The sequence below is a fragment of the Gymnoscopelus braueri genome (genome assembly GCF_963280865.1).
Source record: "Gymnoscopelus braueri genome assembly, chromosome: 14".
Taxonomy (NCBI): Eukaryota; Metazoa; Chordata; class Actinopteri; order Myctophiformes; family Myctophidae; genus Gymnoscopelus; species Gymnoscopelus braueri.
Genome location: NC_137619.1, coordinates 419,075 through 431,161, shown reverse-complemented (window position 1 = coordinate 431,161; position 12,087 = coordinate 419,075).

Here is a 12,087-nt window from a genome sequence, read left to right as displayed (position 1 = left end):
GTGTGTGGCGAGTGTGTGTGGCGAGTGCGTGGCTCTGCTATGCGTGCCTCGACTTTCTCTTTGTCGACGCCATAAGGCATACCAAAACACTCGCCCCAAAACCCAGTCGCCCCGGGGCAAATCCGGCGGTATTCACCTGGTATTCCTAAAGGTAACCTCAGTAAACTATGCCTAAACCTAACCTTAATTCATAACCTTAACCTCAGTAAACTATGCCTAAACCTAACCTTATTCCTAACCTTAACCTCAGTAAAACTATGTCTAAACCTAACCTTATTCCTAACCTTAACCTCAGTAAAACTATGTCTAAACCTAACCTTATTCCTAACCTTAACCTCAGTAAAACTATGTCTAAACCTAACCTTATTCCTAACCTTAACCTCAGTAAACTCTGTCTAAACCTACACTGTAACCAATCACTGTAAATTTACGGTGGATTTTCAACAGTATCTTTACTGTTTTTCACAAAATTGTAAAATACTGTTAAATTGTCATCCCTTTCCTGTATATTAACAGTTATTCTGTTATTTAACTAATAACAGTAGAAACCGTAATTTAGCAGTACAATAATGTTAAATAGTCATCCCTTTCCTGTATATTAACAGTTTATGCTGTTATTTTACTAACAACAGTAGAAACTGTAATTTAACAGTAGAATGCAGTATTTTCTGCCAAGCTGTGGAAACACACCCACTTTGTCTCTGTTCAAATTCAGTCACACTGCATCAACATCTTACTGATGATTGTCGGTCTGTTTTGATTATAATAATAATGTTATTTTGTTAGTCAAACTGCTCACACATTATTCAGTGTCAAGACCTGACTGGCTATTCCTGAGCTTGACTTTTGGACAGCACAACTTCAACTGGAGAGCAAAGCAGCACTTCACTACATGTGGAATACAGCCAAGGAGGTAACAGGTATATTACAATTATCTCCCTAATTTGTCAAGTGTCCATTAAAGTATTAATTTGTCTACATGTTTATTTAAATATTGATGTTAAAGTTGGTTTCATTATAGGTCTGATTGCCAAAGTGGGCAAAGTTAGTTGTGTAGCTTGTTGTGTAGCTTGTTGCTAGCAGCTAGCAGGTGTTGTTTCAAACCTGTCTAAAGTGTGTTTGTGGTCATATGATCATTTGTTTAACTTAATTAAAAAACGTCTTACAAATATAGGCTGTAGGCAACTTATTTAACTTAAAGTTAATCAGTCTATTCTTTTGTGTTATGATGTTAGCTTGCTAGTATTGCAATGGTTGGCAGACTTGCAGTAGGCTGGCTCCTTTCCTGTTATTATTATGGCCCATTGTGTTCCTTTCTAAGCTGAGAATACCTTTGTAGTCAAAGATATACATTTAAGTGAGCAAGATGATATTGTGTGATATGTGTGCTAAGATTTGCTCTCATATGTTAACATATATAAGGCACATGCAGACCCACAGTTGCACACCCAATGCTTCTTTTAAGTGTGTTCATCCTGGATGTCAAAGACATTTCCAATCATACAACACATTTAAATCTCACAGCTATCGACACTATTGTGCCCAGTCTAGGACTGCACAGTGTTGTGTTGCTGATTTAACATGTCATGTTGGATTGTGCAGTACTAAATCTGAGAATACTCAGAGCTTTTTATCACATTTTAAAGTGCATATCAGAGAGGGGACAGAGGTGGTATGTCCTTTCAGAAACTGTGACAAGAGATTTAAAGTTCAGTCTTCATTCACATCACATATGTCAAGGAATCATAAAAAGTCCTCTGCAGAGGGTTTGATGGACTGCATTGTGACTCCGTCCAGTTCCCATGATATTGGTGGGGATAGTAATATGCAGCTTGATGATGCAAGTCAGGTTAGTTGTGAACAATCAGAGGTATGCCCAGAGGCTGTGGAAGAAAATCAAATTTTCAGACATTTAGCTATGTTTTATCTGAAGTTGCAAGCCAAATGTCTTATTCCTGCCTCTGTGATTCAGTCTATCATAGAGGACTATCAACAGCTGCATGACATCAGTCAGTCACATCTCCTTTTCAAACTCAAGGAAAAACTTGTAAATATTGGAATTGCAGAACCTGACATAGAGAATATAATTGATACCCTTAAATCTGAAGTTCTTTTCAGAAAATATAATACCCAAACATTGAAAATTGATCAGAGAAGAAAAACTGTCTTCAAGACTAATTTCAATTATGTAGAGCCAATGCCCATTTATCTGGGCCAGAATAAGTCTGGCAAGGAGTGTTTTGCACAATACATCCCCATCAAAGACACTGTTACATCTCTATTGCCTACTGTGTTGGAACACTGGCAATCAAACACTAATGTCAACTCAGAGTATGTGCTCAGAGATGTTTGGGATGGCAAAGTCATTGAAAATAACCAGTTGTTTCAGCTACACAACTCCTCATTAGGCATAATTCTCTATCAGGATGCCTTTGAGGTTGTAAATCCACTTGGGTCAGGGAAAACAAAACACAAAGTCCTAGCAGTATATGCCACCCTTGCTAACATTTTACCCCACAATAGGTCAAATATTGAGAACATGCAACTGGTGTTGCTATGTAAGGGAAAGGACTTTAAGGATTTTGGCATCGAGGCCCACGAGCTAGTGTTTAGCTCTTTGATAAAAGATCTAAAAGATCTTGAGACAAGTGGCATCACCATGCCTGATGGTAAGAATTACAAGGGAACTATGTGTGCCATTGCAGGTGATAACTTGGGTTCACATTGCATTGGAGGCTTTACTGAGAATTTCAGCAAAAGCTTACACTTTTGTAGATATTGTGAGATTGCCCGTGAAACATTTGTGTCAGATCCTCTTGCCAAGGGCCAAGATCGTACAGAAACCTCATATCAGGAACATGTCAGGTCTCCAAATATAAGTCAGAATACCACGACCCCATTTTATGAGGGTTTTTCTTTTTGGACGAGGAAAGTTTAACTGTTTATGTTTTATATGGTTGACTTAACTTCTCTCTCTATATATTTCCTGCATTCCAGCTCAGAGCTTCTTTCCGGCTCCAGCTTCTCGGCTGACCCATCTTCCGTCCACCTCCCTGAGCATTAAAAGGTATCCTCAAGTACACTAATGTCTACACATATATAACATTAACCACTTGAACCCCTGAGTCATTATTCTGGGGGATGCATTTGCCCAAAATGGCCGACATGCAAGCTTGCAACAAGTCGTGATGTGTTGTGAGCTTGTAGACTGGCTATTATTTGGTGTAGATCACAAAAGTTCAGTGTTGGCTAACTTCTCTCTCTTCTTAGGTGTTTATTCCAGCTCAGCTGCTCCAGTCTCGGCTGACCGTCATAGCTGACCCATCGTCCGTCCACCTCCCTGAGCATCAAAAGGTATCCTCAAGTACACTAATGTCTACAAATATATAACATTAACCACTTGAACCCCTGAGTCATTATTCTGGGGGATGCATTTGCCCAAAATGGCCGACATGCAAGCTTGCAACAAGTCGTGATGTGTTGTGAGCTTGTAGACTGGCTATTATTTGGTGTAGATCACAAAAGTTCAGTGTTGGCTAACTTCTCTCTCTTCTTAGGTGTTTATTCCAGCTCAGCTGCTCCAGTCTCGGCTGACCGTCATAGCTGACCCATCGTCCGTCCACCTCCCTGAGCATTAAAAGGTATCCTCAAGTACACTAATGTCTACACATATATAACATTAACCACTTGAACCCCTGAGTCATTATTCTGGGGGCTGCATTTGCCCAAAATGGCCGAAATACAAGCTTGCAACAAGTCGTGATGTGTTGTGAGCTTGTAGACTGTCTCTTTGGTGTAGATCACAAAAGATCAGTGTTGGCTTAACTTCTCTCTCTTCTTGTGCATTGCAGCGTGGCTCTCGGCTGACCGTCAGAGCTGACCCGTCCGTCCATCTCCCTGAGCAGTAAAAGGTATCCTCACGTACACTAATGTCTAGCCTAAACATCGTCTAAACATCGTCTAAAGATCGCCTAGACATCGCCTAAACATCACCTACACATCGATGGGTCCATTTGGTTTAATTTTACGCTCTTAAAGATCTTATAAGGGTCCATTTGGTTACCAACTCCATCAATTATCTGGGGACCACCTGGAACCCCCTCAATGACCACGGGTGGTCTCTGGACCACTGGTTGAGAACCACTGAGCTATGGGAATCAAGTTATTTATATTCATACAGGTCTATCTATGTCATCACGCAGCATGTTTTCGTTCACATGATGTATTTAAGATTGGACGATAAGATTTTGATATAAAAATACACAAAACATTTTTTTTGGCATCTATAGTTGGGTATGTCCATATTAAGACCTCAGATATGCTCTAAAGTGTGATAAACTTATTTTTCATTGCACTACGTCTTAAATGTGTAAATGTCTTTCAGGCTCAAATATTTGGTGACCAGACCAACATCTGTCCCACCATCGCAGAAGTAAAAGGTATTTTCAGTGATGTCTATACATTGCACAATTAATCTCCTGGTGTACATGTTAGCTTAAATTGTTGTTCTCTATTCAAGTGATTTTGTGCCTTTTCCAGAGCAGCCAAAGGTAATCTTACCTACACTAGTGTCTACACATTGAACCTTAGAGTCCATATTCTGGGGTGAACATTTATCAAAAATGGCCAATTATACTAGCTCACAACACGTTGAGCTTTCAAAGTAGATCTGCAATTTTTGGCAAAAAGATTTAATGTAGAGGGACATATAATGGCAGAGGTACTACTACAGACTAGAGCAGGGGTTCTCAACCTTTTTTATACCACAACCCCATATTATGAGGGTTTTTCTTTTTGGACGAGGGAAGTTTAACTGTCTGTTTTGTATGGTTGACTTAACTTAACTCTCTCTTCTTAGATTTCCTGCATTCCAGCTTGGCTCTCGGCTGATCGTCAGAGCTGACCCGTCCGTCCATCTCCCTGAGCAGTAAAAGGTATCCTCACGTACACTAATGTCTACACTTCACGTATAACATTAACCACTTGAAACCCACACATCGCCTAACATCGCCTAACATCGCCCACACATCGCCTAACATCGCCTAACATCGCCCACACATCGCCTAACATCGCCTACACATCGCCCACACATCGCCTAACATCGCCTAACATCGCCTACACATCGCCCACACATCGCCTAACATCGCCCACACATCGCCCACACATCGCCTAACATCGCCCACACATCGCCTAACATCGCCCAACATCGCCCACATATCGCCTAACATCGCCTAACATCGCCCACACATCGCCTAACATCGCCCACACATCGCCTAACATCGCCTAACATCGCCACACATCGCCCACACATCGCCCACACATCGCCTAACATCGCCTAACATCGCCCACACATCGCCTAACATCGCCTAACATCGCCCACACATCGCCTAACATCGCCCACACATCGCCCACACATCGCCCACACATCGCCTAACATCGCCCACACATCGCCCACACATCGCCCACACATCGCCTAACATCGCCTAACATCGCCCACACATCGCCTAACATCGCCCACACATCGCCTAACATCGCCTAACATCGCCTAACATCGCCTAACATCGCCCACACATCGCCTAACATCGCCTAACATCGCCCACACATCGCCTAACATCGCCTAACATCGTCTAACATCGCCTAACATCGCCACACATCGCCTAACATCGCCTAACATCGCCCACACATCGCCACACATCGCCCAACATCGCCCACACATCGCCTAACATCGCCTAACATCGCCTAACATCGCCTAACATCACCCACATCGCCTAACATCGCCTAACATCGCCCACACATCGCCTAACATCGCCTAACATCGCCCACACATCGCCTAACATCGCCTAACATCGCCCACACATCGCCTAACATCGCCTAACATCGCCCACACATAGCCTAACATCGCCTAACATCGCCTAACATTGCCCACACATCGCCTAACATCGCCCACACATCGCCTAACATCGCCCACACATCGCCTAACATCGCCTAACATCGCCCACACATCGCCCACACATCGCCTAACATCGCCTAACATCGCCACACATCGCCTAACATCGCCACACATCGCCTAACATCGCCCACACATCGCCTAACATCACCTAACATCGCCCACACATCGCCCACACATCGCCCACACATCGCCTAACATCGCCACACATCGCCTAACATCGCCTAACATCGCCCACACATCGCCACACATCGCCCAACATCGCCCAACATCGCCTAACATCGCCCACACATCGCCTAACATCGCTTAACATCACCCACATCGCCTAACATCGCCCACACATCGCCTAACATCGCCTAACATCGCCCACACATCGCCTAACATCGCCTAACATCGCCCACACATCGCCTAACATCGCCTACACATCGCCTAACATCGCCTAACATCGCCTAACATCGCCCACACATCGCCTAACATCGCCTAACATCGCCCACACATCGCCTAACATCGCCCACACATCGCCCACACATCGCCCAACATCGCCCAACATCGCCCAACATCGCCTAACATCGCCTAACATCGCCCACACATCGTCTAACATCGCCTAACATCGCCACACATCGCCTAACATCGCCTAACATCGCCCACACATCGCCTAACATCGCCTAACATCGCCACACATCGCCTAACATCGCCTAACATCGCCACACATCGCCTAACATCGCCTAACATCGCCACACATCGCCACACATCGCCCAACATCGCCCACACATCGCCTAACATCGCCTAACATCGCCACACATCGCCCACACATCGCCTAACATCGCCTAACATCGCCCACACATCGCCTAACATCGCCCACACATCGCCTAACATCGCCTAACATCGCCACACATCGCCTAACATCGCCTAACATCGCCACACATCGCCACACATCGCCCAACATCGCCCACACATCGCCTAACATCGCCTAACATCGCCACACATCGCCCACACATCGCCTAACATCGCCTAACATCGCCCACACATCGCCTAACATCGCCCACACATCGCCTAACATCGCCTAACATCGCCTAACATCGCCCACACATCGCCTAACATCGCCCACACATCGCCTAACATCGCCTAACATCGCCTAACATCGCCACACATCGCCTAACATCGCCCACACATCGCCACACATCGCCCAACATCGCCTAACATCGCCTAACATCGCCCACACATCGCCTAACATCGCCTAACATCGCCCACACATCGCCTAACATCGCCCACACATCGCCTAACATCACCTAACATCGCCCACACATCGCCTAACATCGCCTAACATCGCCCACACATCGCCTAACATCGCCTAACATCGCCTAACATCGCCCACACATCGCCTAACATCGCCCACACATCGCCTAACATCGCCCACACATCGCCTAACATCGCCTAACATCGCCTAACATCGCCCACACATCGAAATCTGGTAGCATCACACACTACAGAATAATCTTTTAAGATTATCTTAAACATGCAACACACAATGTGGTTTTCGACCGGCCTTTCTCTCGGTTCAGCACAGCTCCCGCCATGCCGTTCCACTGTGACATTAGCTATCCAGATAAATATCAAACGTGTTTGAAATTTGTCTGCAGCAGACAATTGGGTGTCCGACCCAAAATTACCCTGATTATCTTGTAATCTGAGTCCAGCTTTAGTGTCATCTACATTGACAACACGAAGGCATAAACATGAGCCCCCGCCTCCCCAAGATGATACAGACCAACCTATTTCAATTCCTGTCTAACTTAAATTGAATGTAAATGTATCTTTTAACTGATCTATTCTGTCTCTGTATCATTAGGCACCAGAAGTGACTGTACGGCGTGCTGTTGTCCTCAAAGGCATGTCCATTCTTCTTGGGGACGACTGCAGTGCATTCTACAAGACCTGCTTTGCAGTAAGTACAGTAGTTGGCACACAAAACATTTTGTTTTGCACAAAAAATGTTTTCATGAGAAGAGCAAATCCAGTGGATTGCAAACATAACATAATGCTTAACTTGTGTTTTCCTTTGCAGGATACAGGAGTCAGAGATGCGGACATATCAACTGGCGCTGTTGGTGTGCTGACTGTTCTGAGTGAAGATTCGCCTCAAAAGGGTCCAAACTCGGTGCACATAGAGCCCATCTCCACTGCCATCATACTTGAGGGAGGAATAGTCATGGACGATATTAGAGATTTGCCTCAGGCAGTTTGCCTGTTATTTGGGCTTACATATGCGCTGCATTTGGATTACCCAAAATGCTTGTAAAAAACACTCACTTTCATTCAGAAAGTAATGCTTGGATTGGGGAAAAAAGCCCTCCCACAGAAACTGCAAAGTCTGAGAAAACGTTTACTTGAGTAAGGCCAGTGAAGTGTCATATCAGAAAGCACTTTGAAAACATCAATCTCTCTTAATATCGTCCATGACTACTCTCATGAGAGAGGGCGTTCGGTGGTGGCAAGTATAATGCACTTTATTAATTTGTGCGTGCGAATGCTAACTTTTGTTATAGGGTTAGGGAAATTGGAACACCTGAAAATGCAATTATTTTTGTTTACTTACTTTAAAAAAACACACACACATACAGCACCTTAATTGTTTTGGAGATGTGATGTGACAGGATGTTTTATTTTATTTACAAACAAAAAAGTGCTCTTTATGTTCTGCAGTTCAGTATCAAAACCTTTGTTTGAGCTAAAGTTTTATAAGTTTTCTGACATGTTTACAGTAAAAGACAGTATTGTTTAGCGAGATGTTGTTTTCCTCTCTCCTCTGTTCTATCCATCCTCTCCTCATAGAAGACAGCTCAGTGTCTCCCCTTGGTGCCCTCCTCTCCTCTCCTTCTATTCTATCCATCCTCTCCTCGGGGGGAAAAAAACATGCACGTACAGCAGCTGTACAACTGTTTGCTCATCTAGCTCATGAGTCTGTCAGGGAAAACTTTTATTATTGATTGCATTTAAAAAAAAAAGAAGAAAAAAAGACAAAAAAAAAGGTTTTAATGGAGACTGTTTTGTAAAATTAATGTCTACCTTCCTACATTTTGTAATGTTCCAAATATTGTTGATTAGCAGCTTTAAAAATAAACCAACTGTGTTGAATATCTATACCTGTGTGTTTTGTATTAGTGGTATATCAAGAATTGAATGTCAAATTATAAATTAGCAGATTTTATTGGCTTTTATTGTGAAAACTAACATGCTAGAATAAACTGTAAAATGACAGTAAACCCCATAGTTATTATACTGTATTATACTGTATTACAAAAATACTGTATGCTGTTAAATTACCATAAACCCACACTTAATTTACAGTTATATACTGTAATTGAAAAAAATGGATGCTGTTAAATTACCATAAACCCACACTTAATTTACAGTTATATACTGTAATTGAAAAAAATGTATGCTGTTAAATTACCATAAACCCACACTTAATTTACAGTTATATACTGTAATTGAAAAAACTGTATGCTGTTAAATTACCATAAACCCACACTTAATTTACAGTAATATACTGTAATTGAAAAAAATGGATGCTGTTAAATTACCATAAACCCACACTTAATTTACAGTTATATACTGTAATTGAAAAAAATGTATGCTGTTAAATTACCATAAACCCACACTTAATTTACAGTAATATACTGTAATTGAAAAAACAGTATATCTACTGTAAAATGAATTACAGTAGATGTACTGTAAAATAACAGTAAATTACAGGCAACTCTGCTGCCTGTAATTTACTGTAATTTTACAGTGAAATTTGTTACAGTGTACCCTTATTCCTAACCTTAACCTCATTAAACTATGTCTACAACTACCCTTATTCCTAACCTTAACCTCAGTAAACTATGTCTAAACCTAACCTTATTCCTAACCTTAACCTCAGTAAACTCTGTCTACAACTACCCTTATTCCTAACCTTAACCTCAGTAAAACTATGTCTAAACCTAACCTTATTCCTAAACGTAACCTCAGTAAACTATGTCTAAACCTAACCTTATTCCTAAACGTAACCTCAGTAAACTATGTCTAAACCTAACCTTATTCCTAAACGTAACCTCAGTAAACTATGTCTAAACCTAACCTTATTCCTAAACGTAACCTCAGTAAACTATGTCTAAACCTAACCTTATTCCTAACCTTAACCTCAGTAAACTATGTCTAAACCTAACCTTATTCCTAAACGTAACCTCAGTAAACTATGCATAAACCTAACCTTATTCCTAACCTTAACCTCAGTAAACTATGTCTAAACCTAACCTTATTCCGAATACAGGTCCCCACTTAGAAACACCCCCACTTAGAAACACCGCCACTTAGAAACACCCCCACTTAGAAACATCCCCACTTCGAAACACGGACCCACCCCCACTTAGAAACATCCCCACTTAGAAACACGGACCCCCCCACACTTAGAAACACGGACCCCCCCATCATGCTACTTTGTTACAATTATTATTATTATTAGTATTATTATTATTATTATTATTATTATTATTATTATTATTATTATTATTACCCTTATTATTATTAGTATTATTATTATTATCATCATTATCATTGTTATTGTTATTATTATGTCATGCTATTTTATTATTAATATATATTATTATTATTATTACCCTTATGACAATTATTATTATTATTATTATTATTATTATTATTACCCTTAATATATTATTATTATTATTATTATTATTACCCTTATGACTATTATTATTATTATTATTATTATTATTATTACCCTTATGACTATTATTATTATTATTATTACTATTATTATTATTATTATGTCCTTTCCTTCTCTTGCGTAACGGTCGGGATCTCTGTGAGCGCAGCCTGTAGTCCATGGAGACAATATCCAACACTTCACCACGGTTAACCAGTGGTTTTCAACCTTTTCAGGCCCTGACCCCCCAAAAATGATAGTATTTGAACTGGAGACGAGGCTGTGCGTAAATACTGCAGTTATTACAACAGCGCAGCAAGAAATAAACGATTAACGTGCATGAGAATGTGCCATTGGTAGCACAATGCAAATCCTCAAAGAAAATGCGTCTTCCTAATAGATACATTTGGATTGGATATCTCACAATATGATAATGGTAACAATATGCGGGGATTCGCTGTCCACCGAGGAACAAGAGCAAGAGGCGTGCAGAAGAGGAGCTTTAATAAAAAGGCACTTTTCCTGCCGTGTGCCAGCCACGCTCTACGTCATCGTAGAAGCAGCTAAACCTACAGGGTCTGTGCGCATCTTTGGGGCGCTACATACACAATATTCCGCTCATCTCTTCAGTACAAAAGGACTCCCAACATTAGTGGGTTCAACCCATTCAAAAGGTGCCCACATATCCAAATGAACCCTATACCTTCAGCTTCAGAACGATTTGCAGAGTGGGGGAAAAGTTTTGCTTTAGAAAATATTCAATGAATGAATGAAGAAATACTCTGTTACAATAATGTCCAGTATCAATAGAGGACTTTACTGTTCCTGTTCCACACAAAAAAACAACAACAACAGGTTCTTCTATATACAATATTTTGAGGAAAAAAGAAGAAAAATAAAATAAAAAGAGCTACAAGCTCACAATGCTCACAATGTACAATAGTACAATATTTTCCTCAGATGTAGTGGCGTAGAAATAAAAGTAGGCCTACCTATGAAACAGAAAAATATCCTACAGTGAAACAAACAAAAAAAAGAATCAAAGCACTTGGGCTTGGTCAATATGTCAGGATACATGTACTCGAAAGACAGACAGACAGACAGACAGACAGACAGACAGACAGACAGACAGACTACACAAAGTTGTGGACTCTACAATTATTTGAAAACTTTAGTTACTTGTCAGATATATATTATGATATTATGAAACATACATTAACCACTTTAGCCCTATTTTATACCTATAGGCTATGTGAAAATAGCAGATATACAAGCTTACAACGCGTCGCATCACACACACACACACACACACACACACACACGTCCGTCCGTCCGTCCGTCCATCCGTCCGTCCGTCCGTCTATCTGTCTGTCTATTAGTACGGCGCGTAACGTGCGACGCCTACCCAAAAAGACAGACATACAAGCTATCA